We start from the raw sequence: 16,646 nt of genomic DNA on the forward strand, positions 1-16,646 counted from the left end.
GAGGGCAGGAGGCACATGGGAACCCAGGGAGGGAGCTGGAGATTCCTAGAGGACGTGTAGGCTTAGGACTGTGGAGGAAGAGTGGGATCTGTTTACTCGGGGCCTGGGTTTGGCGCTGCCAAAAGGAAGGGAAGATTTGGGGTTCCGGTCTTGAGTTGGGGAGCTGTCCAGCAGCACCAGGCGGCCGCAGAGGGCTGCCATGTCCCTGGGCAGCCACTGGGTGGCAGCACTCTTCCAGGCACTTAGAATCAACCCAAGGAGGCATTTTTGGAGTGGGAATTCCGCTTGGGAGGGAGAGACCCAAGGAAGAATTGAGCAGAGTCTGATTCCTGAATTCCAAATGTCCTCAGGTGGATGGGAGGACCATCTTGAAGCATCTGTAATTCCCCTAGCTCCCTACCCTCGCAGGCTGAGTGACACATGGAGTTTCTTGAAATGGCTGCGAATTACTTCAGTCACCTGGGATGTTACCGAGGGAGCAGCGGGGGTGGAAAAAAGGTGATGAGGTGAGGTGGAGGCAGGCAAGGACTGAACAAGGCCAATGAGCAGCCTCGGAAGGAGTCTGGGGGAAGACAGGAGATGTGAGTCAGGGAATCTCAGCTTCCAGACCTGGCCCTCCCATCCGTTACCATGGGCAGGTCCCTTGACCTCTCTGAGCTCAATTTCCTTGTCTGTAAGAAGGAAGTAAGAGCCCCGGCTGTGTGGCTCAGTGGATTGAGCGCCAGCCTACAAACCAAAAGCTCATGGGTTCGGTTCCCAGTCAGGCCACAGGGCTGGGTTGCAGGCCAGGTTCCCAGTAGGGGCATGTGAAAAGCAACTGATTGATGCTTCTCTCCCTCCCTTTCTCCTTCCCTTCCCTCTCTCTCAAAATAAAGAAATAAATCCTTTTTTAAAAAGGGAAATAATATTTATTTCACAGGAGTTCCTAAGGATTACATGAGCTAAAGCATAGAAAGAGCTTGGCACATTAGCTTGTACTTAGTAAATCCTCAATAAGTAATAACTAATATTGTTAGGATTAGTGTTGGGGTCCAGTGGTAAAACCACCAGTGCAGCTAAATCAGGGCAGAATCTGACAATAGTTCAACCCGGGCTGCACATTTGAATTAACTGGGGAACTTTGTAAAATGTTGATGCTGTGGCCCCGTCTTAGACCAATTAAATCAGAATCCCAACTTTTCGAGGTCTTTAATATACACCATCCAGTCTGGAGAACCTTTGATCTTCAGAATTCATGGGGTCTGAATCAAGGCTTCAGCGTGATTCCCCTGCCTTCAAAGTTCTTTCTTATGAAAGAACCTAAGTTTCTCATGCTGTTGTTTCCTCTTCATCTGTCCGAGGTGAGATGGATCCCTGAACATGCCCCCGCCCCCCATCCATGCCCTGTACATTTCAGCAAACCTCCACTGAGGCCCTTCTTGCATTCAGCCCCAGGGCTCCCCCTGGGGACACGGTAAGGAGTGACATAGTCCTTGCCTTCAAAATTTCCTAGTGTCAAAGGAGAGACGAACGTGTTGACAACTGACTTCAGTACAAAGGCCAAGAGTGAAACTGAGCGATGAGAGAGGGCTGCCAGCACAGAGTGGCAGAAGGCAGGTCTAAGTGACTGGGGTTTGTGGGGCAGGGATGAGGAAAGCGGAAGTGGGAAGCTGGCTTCGGAAAGATGACACCTGAGAGATCCGAGGACTGTGATTAGTGTCCCACTGCTTCTTTCTGCTTTTTCAGGCCCACTTACTTCTTGTTCAGACTGTGACAGATTCTAGCTCCTTCAGCTTCCGCCCCAGTTTCTTGTCCACACTTCCCTCCTCTCTGGCCCCTGCAGTTCCTACACTCCAGTACCTTTTCTCTTCTGGGGCTGAGAAAGAAACAGGCCTGGAGATATTCTTCCCTCCACTGGCATGAGGCCTCTGGCCAGGACCCACCCAGGGCTTTGGCATCGTGCTGACCCGGCCTCAAATTCCACCTCTGTCACACCATCGCTCTGTGATCCTGGGCAAGTTGCATAACCTGTCTGAGCCTCCCTTTCTCCACAAACCATAAAATCCGGCTAATGCCCACTGTGATGAAACATGTGTGCCAAGTAAGCAGTAGGTGTTCCATCAATAGTGACAAGTATTATTTTCATCCCTGAAAGGCTGATGGGGGCAAATTCCCCATGGACACTTTCCTTGCAGATGGTCCCATCTGCTCTAGGTTCAGAAGCACCCTCCAGCCTCTCAGAGACAGGGAGGAGGAAGGAGGGCAGAGAGGGGCGGCAAGGCCCCTTGGGACTCCCAGGAAGCTCTTCTCCGCTCCTCCATGCGTGAAATCACACACGCCCCAATCTGTCTACATCCACTTCATCTGCCAGCTCAGCAAATGCAGAGACAATTAAGGAGTTAATTAGCAGGCGGGTGGGAAGGGGCTGTGGGCTCAAGGCTGATGGGACCCATCAGCACACCCCTCCCCACCCCTTCAGACTCCATGTTGAACCTGTGACCCTCATCTTCTCTCCCTGTTTCCTCTTTTCTGGTCCAAATGCTCCTCTTACCCTCCTCCGTCTTTTCCCCGCTACCCTTGCCCTTTCCCTGCACCCTGTGCTGGCCTCCCCTTCATCCCCCTTCCTCTCTCTAATCTCTCACCTTCCTCACCTAGCTTTCCCCCTCTTTTCCACCCAAGTCACTGCCTTCTCCCTCGTCCAGAGGCTAACCCTTTCCTTCTCCCCATGCCCTCCTATGTTCTCTTCTCATTCTGGCCCCTCTTCACTCTCCTCCCTCTCTCCCTCTCCCCCTAACCCTCCTTCATCTCCAACTTAATGTGGGTCTCAGAAAATGTGACTTGTTTGCCGGTTCATGAGTATGGGCTTCACTCTTTGCTACTGGAGGCCGCAGGGTCCAGGTTGCCTGCCAGGCTGGTCCCCACCTCTGCTGTCCTAAAGGGGTCTCTGGTCCTCACCCCTCCCAGCACCCCTCCCTCCTGGCCCTCTGGGTGTCTCCTGTGCCAGTGCATCTGGGGGCCCCCACCCCACACAGCTGCGGCTGCCTCTCTCAGGGTGCTGGCAGCACACCCGGGACCACGCTTCAGCCTTTGCTGTCCCCCCTTCTTTGGGCGCCGTGGCAGGCAGCCACCTCTCTCCCACCACATATCCCAATTTGTGTGTTGTGGTGTCATTTGGGGACTCACAGCTTTAGGAGGAAGGGATGATTAAAGAGGAAAACAGAGATTGAGAGACAGAAAGGCACAGAACAAGAGAGAGGTGGAGAAATTGGGGCCAAGGCAGAGATTAAAAGGGCAGATGTCTGGGAGGGAGGGCAGGAGAAGGAAGTGGAGGAGGGGGAGGGGGGGAGAGAGATTGAGCCAAGGGAGAAAGGGTACAGGGAGATGCAGAAATAGAGACTTCGAGGTAGGGGGGGAGCTAAGGGCCCTCCCTCCTTTAAGATTCGGGGTCTTTGAGAAGAGTGGACAAAGAAGAAACACAAGGCCCACGGAACACCTGGGACTTCTCCTTTCCAAGAAATTTCCCTGGTGAATCCCTTACCCTAGCACCGACCTCCAATCGCCTCCTGGACCAGCTACTCTGGTCTCTCTGTTTTGTGGGCTCTGGCTGCCCTGGGAGGAGGTCTGTCCTCCCCTTGCACACCCTCCCCAAGGCAGGGTGCTCCCCCAGCATGGGCAGCAGCTGTCCTGACCTCTAGAGGAAGGGAGAAGGGCTGTGGATGAGGCAGATCCCAGGAGCGGACTGTGCTGCTCCCACACAGTCGGTGCACTAGGTCCTGGCACTTTGAGGGCAGCGACTGCATCTCCAGCTCCAGGATGCCAGCAGCTGGCCAGAGCCTGGCAATTGCAGCTGCTCAATAGTGTTTAGTGAGTGGACTAAATGAGAAGCACCCCTGGGGCTCTAGGGGTTCCCTAGGCTTGGGGACACGGTCCTTCCTCTGCATCAGTTGGCCCTGAAGGGCACTTGTGTCTCTGAGCTATCCCCCAAGCTAAGCACAGTCCTCCCCTCTCCCAACTGTCCCCACTGTGGACCCCTCTACAGCCCCTACCTTCCCGTGTGGACACTCCTCCAACCTTTCCCAGGCCCCTCTGGAAGGCGCAGTCTCAGCAGCGTCTGAGCCAGAGGAGGCCGTGCGGGTGAATAATTCATGGAGCTGGGAGGCCCTTATCTCCCGGGCCGGCCCCACCCGGGGCCCCTGCGCTGGGCTGCTGTCCCGCGGCTCCCCGCTTTATCTCGACGCCCAGCTTGTAATGCAGCCCGCCATATCACAGGCAGAAGGGGAGATTAATTTTCTGGTTTTGCATGGGCGGGGAGGGGAGGGGGCGTGGGGATGTGCCGGGGAGCAGAAGCGCTGGAATCTTTCCGATTTCAGACTCCAGCGGCTTAATCCTCTCCCGGGCCTGCAGAAAGGGGAGGAAGGGGGTGTTGCAAGCCAAATTTCATCATCAGCGGCAGCCCCAACAGAGGGAGGGGGCGGCGAGGGGCAAACAGACGGGAGAAGCAGCGGCGCTGGCGCAGGAAGGGGAGTTGTTTGAAAACAGGGTAAAAGGCGGCCCTCTCAGCCTGGGCTCAAAGACGCTCGGCTTGTCAGGAGCTGGGGCCCTGTGGGGTGAACACGTGGGCATACCTATGTGTACACACAGGAGCTCCCAGCACGTGGACTTACCTCCCAGGGAAGTGGCACCAGCCTTGGTGTCTGCCACAACTCACACAGGGCCTGGTGCAGAAGTGTCTGGAAAGATGTTGACTGACCGTGGGGCCGAATAGCTGGGGGAATGATGAGCTGAGCAGACAGCTCCACACGCTCCCGGAATCTGGCCCTGCCATCTTCCCATCTGCTCCGTGGGCCTTGGCACACACAGGCTGCTGGCTCCCTCGGTTTCCTGGGCCAGCGAGGGTGGGGACTCTGGCCTGGGGAGCCTACAGGTCCCTGATGCTTCTGCTTAGATGACACAACTACCCAGAGCTGGAGGAATCGGCCACCTGTTAGCTGAGCGCCTATTACGCTTCAGGACGTGGGCAGGGCAGCTGTGCACTGCCCAAGATCAACCAGAAGTGAGTCATGCCTTCAAGGAGCTTATGGCCCATTTGGGATGACCAGACATGTAGGTAATCGACTCTGATGCATGACAAAATGTGAGGCTCGCCAGGAAAGAGCTACTGATAAAGTGCTCCAGGGCGGGAGAGAGCGGACGACGACCAGGAAAGCATCTTGGAGGATGTAGCGTGTGAGACGGGGTTTGAAGGATAGGTAGGAGTGTGGATGCGCTTGTAATGGCACGGGAGAGAAGCGAGGCATTTCAGGGGGAGGAAAAGTGTGGAAGAAATGATGATACAGGACCATTGTGGAACAAAGAGGCAGTAATTTTGTCTTCCTGGTGGGTGAGGGAGAATAGTGAGGGTCAAGGCTGGGAGGCAGGCAGAGGTGAGGATGGAAAGACTCCTGACGTCTTGTGGGTGAGCTTGCCTTTGTCCGGAATTACTGGGGAGCAACTGAGGGACGGTGAGCAGGAGGCGGCATGACGGACAGACGTGGGGCTGAGGGGAGCTACGGAGAGCCGGCCTCAGTAAGCGCTGTGCGCTAGGCGTTGTTCTGGGCACCACGGAAGGCATTCTCTCATTACACCCGCACAACCGCACGCTTAGTAGGTAACGTTATCACCCCACCTTATAGATGAGCAAATGGGGGCACAGAGGTGTTGGAAACAGAAGGAGAATTTATTGAAGACCGCAGAAATCACAAATGGAAAGTTTAGGATAATAAATTCTTTAATGGCTCAGGTACTTTGGGGCGTGGAGAGAAATACTCATTTTTCTACTTTGATGTTCAATTTATTAATCTTTAATTATTTACATTTCCCTAAGTATTCTCATATTACTTATACAACCAATAAATCAAAAACTTATGAATTTAGCAGATTATATTTCCCCCAATATTTAAGCATCGATTGCAAAAGAAATCAATTAAACTTCATAAATCAGGTTGTTTTAAAAGCTTTAAACATCCTGCAAGGCAGACAAAATAAACAATCTTACAGTGATGGCCCAAAAGCCCACCATAAAAACAATACCGTGATGTAAATGTCTTGCGCCCTCTGTCCAACACGATTTTTGTCTTACTCTCTTCTCTCCCTAGCACAGTATTTTCCTGAGACTTGAGAGTTGCCTTTACCTGCTGCAGCAGGCGAGGCTGCAGACTGGGGTGACTGGGGACCCCTTGGGGTGGGAGCCCAAGGGCCTGGCAGGTGGAGCTCCCCGGCAGAGTGCCCTGGACTTCATTATGCGGCCCTTCCTTTGCCTATTTCATCGGGAACTCTCCCATTTACATTCGGACCCGCCGTAGATTCTGAATTTTTGTGTGACCCTAATCTTTTCCCCAAAACGACTCTAGTTCCGAGTGCCTTATCTTCACAGCACAGCCCACCGCGCTCTGAGTGGGGCCTGGTAGGTTCAGTGTGGTCTGAAGCCCTTGGTCAATCGGTTAACTGGAACGACATACATCCTTGCCTTCTCGTCGGCCGAGACCTGCACTATTGTGAGCGAGGGCGCTGAAGCAAGGATCTAAGCTGAGGCATAAAGGGCTTGAATTAGTGCAGTGGCAATGGAAATACAAGAGGAAAGAACAGTTTTCAGAGGCTCCGTGAAGGTGAAATTAACTTCTATTAAATGGGAGAGAATAGTTCACCTGATACAATCAAGTGGTGATACATGTGAAGGTCCTTTGTACCATAGAAGCACTATTAAATCCTAGTTGTTTTGCCTTTGTTGTCATGTGACGATTCTGAGGTGGCCAAGGACAGAACCTCAGGGAGTTCACCCAGAACAGAGCAGGCGGGAAAGGAGCTGGAAGACGAAGGGAACTGAGAAAGATTGGTCCACAAGAAGGACCTGGAGAAAGAGGTGGCGTGCAGATGGGGGAGGGGGGTGCTGAGGCCTGAGGACGGTCAGGGGTTTTGTGGAGGTCCGAGAGAGGGGAGGCAAATGTCCAAAGTGGGGATGGTATGGGTGTGTTGGGAGGGAGAAAGGAAACACGAGAGGCGTGTGATATCTTAGAGACAGAATTGGCAGAGGGTGACTGCCTGGGTGTGCTGCGTGCTGACGAGGGCCAGAGGGGACACTGGTGGATTCTAAGGCAGGGGGGTGGGGGGGTAGGCCTGGGCAGATTCGGGAAAGGAAGATTATGGGGGTACCTGGGTTCCTACAAGTCACAGAACAGAGGCGTCCCCCTGTGACTTGGTTTGACTATCCTTTGTAAACAGAAACTCTTCTCTCGCAGTGGCTGCGTTTAGCATAGCTCTCACCTTCCTCTCAGCTGCCACCCTTCCCGTGGGAACCAGAATCTGAGAGGCTGAGAGCTGGCAGGGTCTCCAGAGGTCCTCTTCCTAACCCTCCACTCCAACTGCCACCACCAAACACATGAGGCCAGAGAGCAGAAGTGGCAAGATGAGTGAGTGACAAAGCTGGGATTAGAATCCTTGTCTCCTGACACCCAGTCTAATACATTGTACCCCTGTCACTCAACCTGGTGGTCCTGCGGCCGGAGGACTTGGAGCCGTGACACCCAACACCACCTGGCTGCCTAGAGGAACTTTTCCAGATAAAGCGGGCTTTATTTTGGCTTGGCAGACCTAAAAGCCCTGGCCTTGGGGTAGGATTAGGGGGCTTGATGATGGTCACCCCACCATCAGGAGGGGTGATGGAAAGATGAATCCTAACTGTGCTTACAGGAACAGGGGTGACGTTTGGGAGATTTTAAGGGGTAACAGTTTCAGGAGATGGGGGCAGGGGGCACTAGAGGACGGGATGCTGGGCTCCACGAAGCTGTCTAGTCTAAAGCCTGTGTGAAGAACTGAGAGAGCGGCAGTGCCCTCTGGGGGTGTGTAGCTGGAGGCCAAGTTCAGGTGGGTGCCTTTATCCAACTTGAAAGAACCAAAGTCCAGCCCCCAAACTGGCATCACTCTCTGTCTGCCCTGGGCCTCTGACCACTCTCTTCTCCTGCCTCCCTTTGACTGCAGGTGGTGATTGCTCTCCATTTGGGGATTTCTTAGCTCATTAATTGCCTAAAGGAGAGCATCAGCCTAAGATGTGGGGTGATTGGCAAAGAAAGTAAAGGGGAGGGAGGATGCCAGGGGGGTGGATATGGATCTGGACCAGAAATCGGGGCTCTGGGGTGTGGTGGAGGAGGGTGGGTCTTGCATATCTGGCTTGAGTCTGCTGGATTGCTCTGCTCAGATCTAGTTTGGAGGAACCACTTTTCAATTCCAATATGGTCACGAATATTTTCAGTCCCAGATCCCCAGCCCCATCCCTGACCCAATCTCACTCCTCAGCTTTCCTCCTCCACATCATCACCCCCCATCACCCTTGGGGTAGGGAGCCTTGAAGGCGACTGCCAGTGACCTTTGCCTCCTAACATTCGAGCCCTTGCGTACCCCTACCCCCTCAGGTGTGGGCTGTACTTAATGACTCACCTCTAGTGAATATTGTTCAGCAGAGGTGATGGGATGTTCCGTCAATATTAGACTATAAAAAGATGATGGCTTTCATCTTGGACATCCCCTCGCCTGCACAGGGGGAAGCCCGCTGCCACCCCACAGAGACGCCCACGTGGCAAGGAGCGATGCCCAGCAAGGTCCAGGAGAGCCGAATCCTGCGAACAACTCTCCATGTGAGCTCGGAAGCAGATCTTCCTCCTGGGGAGACTACCGGGGAGGTTGCAGCCTTGCCCTGCCTGGATCCCCGGCCCGCAGAACCATGAGATAATAAATGTGTTGTTTTGAGCCATTAAGTTTTGGGGGTAATTTGTTATGAGCAATGGATAATTAATACAACTGCCATCACCACCACCACTACCATCACCACCATCACCATCATTACCACCCCCCCCGACACAACTACCACCGTCAAGCTCCCAGACTCCCAGCATAACTGCCATCACAGCCATCGTCACTGCCACCACCATCCCTGCCTCCACTTTAAACTTAAACATGGGTTGTTCCGTGAGCACCAGCGCCACAGTCATCACCTCGGCTGCAGGAGTCTCTCTAACACAGGGCACAGCCTGCACCAGGCTCCATGCGGGACCACAGAGCCAGGAGACACAGTCCACGCCCCCGAGAATCAGCTGGGGAACAGGGTACATTCATAAAGAGTGAATAGAAAGTCCAGGAAACCTGTGCTTGTTGCCACTTTGGGTAGTAATGAAGACTGCATGGAGGAGGGGCCCTAATCTGGGCCTCAGAGGATCTGGGATATCTGGATGGGGGGGGGGCACATGAGTCAGCTTGAGGTGCCAGGTGGAAAATGAAGTGAGGAGATCTGGCCAGCGGGGGGGCACCATGCAGGGGAGTGGTGGGAAGTGAGGTTGGAACCAGAAAAGACGCACGTGGAGGTGTAATGCATCTGTTCGGGGCTCCCCACTTTCCAAAGCATTCTCTGCGCTCAGCTGGTAGGCGGCGCCACTCTGTTGCAGACCTGCCCAGTGTCCCAGCTCGGCCGCGGGGAGCCGGCTCTGGGGCCGAAGGCTTGAGCCTTCTGCTCCAGTGGGAGGCAATGCGGGATGGTGGGATCCAGCCGACCTGAGTCACAATTCTTTCCAACTGCTAACAATAGGCAAATTATTCAACCGCTCTGTCAATCATACCTACCTCGCAGGCTGTTGTGTAGACCAGATATCATCTGAGAAACACTGCATGTGTTCCCAGGCACATGGCAGCCTGGAAACACATGTTAACTCTATCTTCCCCCCTCCCTGCATCTTCTTCTATCCAGCACCTTGTCATTCACCTGGAGGCTGGACGGAAACTCATCCAAGCAGGGGGCACCCTTTATGTGTGGACATGCGGGTAGGAGGAGTCAGGAAGGTCAGCTGCTTCTGAAAACTCTCACTTGAGAATGTCTTTCAGAATTGGTCCAGGAGCATTGACTCCTCAGTTCGGAACTGTGTGACCAAGAAATCACCTCATCTGCCTTTCCCAGAGACCATGTCCTCCGCCATGTGGGGAGGGCAGAGCCCAGAGCTAGGATCCCAGGGCCACAAGGAACCCCCTGGGGCTTCTGGATGAAGCTTAGGCTCATCCTTCAGCCGGGGAGCATTCCACGAATTCCACGTAACAAAGAGACAATGCCATCCTCACAATTGTTTTCAGAGTTCATATCCACAGCTTTGTTTATACTCACCAAACACTGGGACATGGGCCTCATTATTGCTTCACCCCACCCTATAGGTGAATAAATGGGACCTCAGAGAGGTTAAGTAATGTTGCCCAAGACCACTGAAGCAGTGAGTGGTGAGCTGATCCCAGGTCTCAGGATGCCAAATGCTATCTTGTCCCCAGAGCCCACGCTGCCTTAAAGATCTGAGAGGCTCAGTGACTTGCATGAAGTCCCTCGGCTTGGATGCAGTAGGGGGGGTGGTTGGAACCCAGGCCTCCTCTCCAGCCCCTAGAGCTGTGTTCTTTCTGCTCCATCAGCCTGCACCGGGTAGAAAAACTGCTTCAGGGAAAGAAGTTTGGCAGTGGAAAGGGAGAAATGATTGCAGGGGAGGGCAGGGAGAGCTGGAACCCCGAGGGTGACTGGGGAGGATGGGGTCGATTGGAGATGGGAGGCTGGGACACCAGGGTTCCCGGTTGGCCGGGGCTGGGACCAGCCCTCCCTACTTGGTCAGGCCTGGGGCTGCAGGCTGCTCGTGCTCCTCCATCAAGACCCCCTGAGAGCCCCAAATCAAACATTCCTCCTCCCCTGCTTGGGCAGTCTTACTGCGTCTGACAGCAAATGTATTGCTCTAATCTTTTCTCATTTTGCCAGGATGGCTCCATTCTGACCTCCCTCCCAGCCTTGAAGGCTTGAAGGAGGCAGGAGGAATGCGCCAAGGTGGGAGGGAAGTGCAGGGGTTGGGCTATAAAAGGGGCAGCTGTGGTGATCCCGGAATTGCTGTGGCCTTGTCTCTAAGGCTAAAAGAGACTGGAGAATTTGGAGACCTCTGGGGGACGCCATGACTGAGGGTTCCTCTTTGAAAGCAGATGGGCAAGGCTTGGTGGGCAATGAAGAAGCCTTCAGTTCGGCCCCAGGGACACGGACGTCTGCAGCACAGACGGACCTGGCAGTGGGGTGGGGGGAGCCCACGTATGTGTGGGAGCCAACATTCTAGGCTTGGGAGGTGGTCCCGCTGAGATGGGGGAAGGCAGGGGGTACCCACCCTCTCTGGAGTGACTGGCCTGCCCCGCCTGTCCTGCGGTCCACTCTGCTGCTCACACAAGCCTTGCCAATGCGAATGCCCCTGCTCCCCTGGCCACCTCTCCTGCTGATCTTCCCAGCTTTGATGAGCCCTCAGGCTTGCCAAACCTCCGAAAAGCGTCTTGGAAGGTCCAGAGGTTTGGGGGTGTGGGAGAAGCAGGGTTTGGGAGGCACTCATTTTGGGGGTCAAGGCCGGTGTCCAGAGCCCAGGCAGAGGGGAGAGGGGCTGCATAAGGCAGGGTGATTGTGGGAAGGATTTGATGCTCAGAGACAGCTGGGGGTCCATGAGAAGGGAGCAGCAGATGAGTGGAGGGGGGAGAAGGGTGTGGCACGTCTAGAACAGGAGTGAGGCAGGCAGGGGAGCCCTGACGCCCAGGGCTATGGTGTGAGGGGGCTGGAGGGACCCCTGTGCATGTGTGTCTGTATGCCTGTTTGTCTATCTGTCCTAGGGTCCCAGTGTCCCATCGTGGTGAGCAACTGTCAGTCTGGATGCACCTTCAGATTGGACTGCAAAGTTTTCAAGATCCTGACTATTTATGAATGTGATAGGGCCTCAGCCTCTGGGGCATATGTGTGGGAGCCCACTTCTCTCCTTGAGGTTCTCCGGCCCTTGACAGGGAGAAACTGGTGACTGAAGAGGTTGAACTGGGTCAGAGGTCCGCCTAGGGTTCTGCTGGATTAGGGGTGGGGGAGGGGTAAGAGAGTGGAGAGAGGGTGTGGCCTCTCCTGCCTCCCCTCTGGCCAGCAGCTGCTGCCCCCCGTTGCCAGGCAAGGCAAGCCAGCATCTTAGCATGGGTCTTCTCCTAATTCTTTCCTTCCTAGACAGAACCCCTGCCTGGACTGCCTTCCTGCTCCCTTCTGTCACCAGCTTCACCCTCAGAAAGGCTTCCCTTCCTCCACAGGTCTCTGCCTGTTCCCTGTAATCCCGAGGCTCGTGCCAAAGCCACTCACTTGGGATGGCATGTGTCTGGTTTGGTACCTTTTCTTCCCTCATTTCCTTTCCCGTGCCTGAGGGTAGCTGAGGTGAAGTGCGAGCAACTCTCTATAAGGCAGGCTAGGAACTGGAGATCAAGGCCCAACCAGATGGGAATTACCACTCACTACTACCTGCACATAGGTGTACGCACAGTGCTGAGTGACCTGGGATAGGTCGCTGTCCGCTCTGGGTCCCTCACTTCTCTCAGCTCTGGAGACACATCTCCCTTACAGGGCCTTGTGGGTAACAGGTCTCAGTTGTGGTCAACAGACCCAGAACTGGAACACTGGCCCACCCTCTCCCAGGGAGGAGCAGCCTTCTAGCCCCTGGGCCTCAGTTTCCACATTGCACAGGGCTGCAGCGCCCCCTGGTGGCCTAACACCCCTTCTCCGGTGCAGCTGCATAGAAAGGCAGCTAGCTGTAAGGGCCTCAGAGGCCGTTTACAACAGACATTTCCAAACTTTTCAATTCCAAAGATTTTTTTGATAGCTGTTGATTGAGGAAACCCATAACGACTGCATTCTAGATTACATCATTAAAATTCACTGGTATTTTATCCATCCCCCAGCAATCACAGTTACACGTAATCAATCTCTCACGCACAGATCGATTACTTATAGTTTCTACAGAGCCAGGGGCTGAATGTCCTGTGATCACTTCAAGGCTGCTGCACTTTGGGAAACACAGATTTAAACCACTCCTTATGTCACAGATGAGGATACAGGCCTAGGAAAGGGACGAGATTGGTTTGAATTCACACAGCTGGCGAGGGGGTTGCACCAGAATTTGAATCTAGATGGATATTTGCCACAGGGACCACCATCAACCCTCCAGGGACCTAAACGGGGAAGCTGCAGGCTGAGCGTTGGGGGGCAGGAGAACAGGACCATCTCTGAGAGGTGCAAGAGAGCCCCCGTCCTGTCTTCTTATCATTCAGATTCGAGTAAAGAAAACCTAGAGGAGCTGCAAAAGGGGCCTAAGGGCAAAAGGACAAACAGAGGGATGAATGGAGAACAACCAGCCCTGCTTCGAGCCCTATCCCCCTACACCCAAACTGCCCAGGCTCTAGGCAAGTCATTGAACTTCTCTGAGACTCAGCCTCCTGCTCTGTAAAGTGGGAGGGAACTAGAAGTCGACATTCCCCTCCCTGTGGGAATAATGTCTTTCTACCCCACAGGGCTGTTGGGAGAATCTTGTGAGATGTGTATGGAAGTTCTGGGTAAATTGCAAAGTGACTGGGGAAGGGAATTTTGCATTCATAATCTCATTTTAAATCCTAAAATCAGCTCTGTGAAGTAGGTTTCATTTATTCTCATTTAACACTGGAGGGAACAGAAGTTGAACAGAGGGGGGGAGAGCCCAGATTTGACTCCTCTGAGAACTGCCTCTTGACCTGACTTTTAGGATTAACAGAAGTGTTACTTGTTACAATTTACATAAACCTCTGGTCTTCTTTAAAGAATTAGCAACTTTCCTCTCCCTCCTCTCAAACTGTCTCTCTATAGTCCCAGCCACCTTGAACCCAGAGTAGCTATGCGTCCTCTGAGTTAAATGCAGGCGGGCAGCGGCCCTTGCTTGGAGCAGGGTTAGCTTTGGTGGGCATGGTGAGGAAGGAGTACACGAGTGTGCAGGGGAGAGTGGGGGCAATAGGTGGCTAATGGGTCCCAAACCTCTTTGCATCTCAGAATCACCTGGGAAGTTTTTAGAAAGTCCCTGAGTCTCACTCTTCATGAGTCTAAGCTTCAGATCCACATTTTGGACGCACATGAGCAGCAGGGTTGAGGAGGGGACAACAAGAATGTTACATGCTTGGATGCAGCCTTTCAACAGCTATTATAGAGCAGTGGGGTCTCCGGTGTGGTCCCCAGATCAGTAGCATCAGCATAACTTGGAAATGTATTAGAAATGCAAATTCTTAGGCCCCACCAAAGACCTACTGAATCAGAAACTCTAAATCAGTGGGGTGCTTCAATAAGAGCCCTTAGGGGATTCTGGTGTGCCAGCGTTTGAGAACTGGTGGTATAGGGCAGGGACCTCCTGAAGGCCAGGCATGTTGACAGAGATGGGACGAGGTGGGGATGGATGGGCTGTGGGCTCTCTTTAATGAGGCTGGAGTCTGGTGGTGATGGGTTCCGCATCTCCGTAACTACGCCCCTCCCTCAGGCAAGGCTCCTCAGAGCCTGGGCATCTGCGGGAGGCACAGGCGTGTTTCTGAAGGGGACTTTGTTCTGTGAGAGCCTGGTTTGCTCCAACACTGTACTCGTTGCGAGAGGGTGATTCCTAGGCATGAAGTGGCAAAACCATGGATTTGGGAAGTTTCTGTTTTTTGGAGGAGAGGGAAAAGGATCGTGAGAAGAAAGAGAGGAGAGGAACAGACAGGAAGACGGACACAAAATAACTACTACTACTTGTGGAGGACTTGTCCCATTTAATCTTCTGGACAGCCCTTCACACTGTAATCGCCACAAGCATTTAATAGACAGGAGCATGAAGGCACAGAGAAGCCCAGGTGCCCATCACGCAGGCCGTAAGTGATGGAAGTAGACCTTGAACCAGGGCCCACAGAACTCCAGAGCCCGTGCATTTGACCGCTAAGCTTTCTTGCTTCTCTTAGAGGAATAAGAAGTACAGGCCTGCTGTTTTGCTCAAAAGTCTTCAATGGTTCACTAGTGCCCCGAGAATTAAATTAAACTTATTTGACTTGGTATTCAAGGTTTAACACACTATGGCCTCAACATTCCTTCCAGCCTTGTCCCTACCCCCTAATCAGGACCCTGCACTTCAGCCACACTGGATTTTCTCCATTTTATTTGCTAATTACTTCACTCCCCACTCTCCTCCCGGTTGGGAGCCTATCCGCCCTTCAGAGCTCAGCTCAAACGCCTCTTCTTCCAGGTAGACGGTCCAGATTTCCAGCCGGAAGTGGGCTTTCTCTCTCCCTGAACCACCAGAACATCCCCACCTCCGCACGCTGCTCTCTGTCCCTACACCATGCCCTTCGTGCTCAGCCTGGAGCGCAGAAGTGGTCAGAACGTCTTGGTTTAATTGACCGAGGAGACAGTAATTCTCGAATGGAGGTAGGGAGTGAGATCTCTAGAGATGGAGACAAATGCGAAGGACCTGGGAGGCCGAAACCAAGGTGTGGGTGTTGGGGGGTGGGGGGTGGGAATGAAGACAAACCCTGGGCGGTGACCGGGCGGACCCGGGCCGGGGACGGAGTCTGGCGCCCCCCACGCCCCGCCCCGCCCCGCCCGGCCTTCCCCACTTCCCGGGGACCGACGGGGACTCTGTGGCGACTTCTGGACGGGCGGCAGGCGCCTGGAGAGGCGGTGGCGCGGCCGCGCGGGCGGGGGGCGGCTGGTGACGTGACTACCGTACCCCCCGACGGCGCGTTCCGGTAGAGAGAAGCGCTTTCACAGCCATTACCTCGCTGGCGCCTCGGAACCACCCGGCGAGCGCGGCTCTCCACACGCGGGAGATTAAATAACCAGGCCAAGAGCGCGCCTCCGATAAGTGGCAGAGCGAGAACCGAATCTGTGGTTTCTGGCAGCACATCTCGTGCTTTTCCCGTTACAGGTGCAGCCCCAGGAATGCGTCCCCACGGAAAGAGCTATGCGTTTATACTTTGGGAAGGAGGGGGCTTAGATACGCCGACCCCCCACCATCCTTACCTTTTTTGTACCTATTTCTTACCAGGCTGGTGCAGCAGGGAAGAGGGCTGAGTGACACGGGAGGGGTTGGTGGCGCTTTGGTTGGAGGGAGTAGGTGGAGGGTGAACAGTGTTTGCAACCCCTGCTCATCACTAGGGACGCCGGGATTGGGAGGCGGGGTGGAATGCTACACCATACCATCGAACTCTCTTGCGCTCACTCTAATGGCTACTTATGGCAAATAAGAGGAGCACACTCTTGTCCTTTGGGAGTTTATAGTTCAGCAAAGAAAAGCAAGAATGTTTACTGAGCACTTACTGTGTGCCGGGAACTGCGCTAAATTCTTTACGTGGATATCTCATTTCTTCTCCGCAACAACTCTATGAAAGAGGTATTATTAGGGTTTCCGCTGATAGGTGAGGGAGTAAAGGCACAAGACTTGTGAACGTCCGTGCAACTGGTAACTGGAAGAGCCAGGAAGACGAACAAATGAGAGGGTGACACGTGTGAAAGGGGAGAACAGCTTGCTAGGAGAGCTTATCTCAAAGGCATGGCCTCGGGCCTCAGAGAACTCCCTGCAAAAGGCAGACAACACTTAAGCTGCCGAGAAGGGTGAGCAGGACTTAACCAGGTGAAGAGGTAGCAGGATCCGGAACTGCAAATGCCAGAGGGTCCGGAAGCGCAGCTCCAGGTGCAATCAAGGGCCAGCTTAGGGGGGCGCTGTTCAGGATTTTGGTCTTTATTGATGAGGAAGTTGAAGTCATTAATGGTTTTACACTAGAGAGAGGCATGATTAGAGTTGCGTTTC

The 16,646-nt window shown here is 53.9% G+C and overlaps 1 protein-coding gene across 1 annotated transcript in view; it reads left to right on the forward strand.

Moving 5' to 3' along the window:
- Nucleotides 1-16,646, forward strand: part of RACGAP1 (Rac GTPase activating protein 1) — an 80,488-nt gene that overhangs the window by 25,955 nt on the left and 37,887 nt on the right. The window lies entirely within an intron of this gene.

Source organism: Desmodus rotundus, chromosome 3 (genome assembly GCF_022682495.2).
Source record: "Desmodus rotundus isolate HL8 chromosome 3, HLdesRot8A.1, whole genome shotgun sequence".
NCBI lineage: Eukaryota > Metazoa > Chordata > Mammalia > Chiroptera > Phyllostomidae > Desmodus > Desmodus rotundus.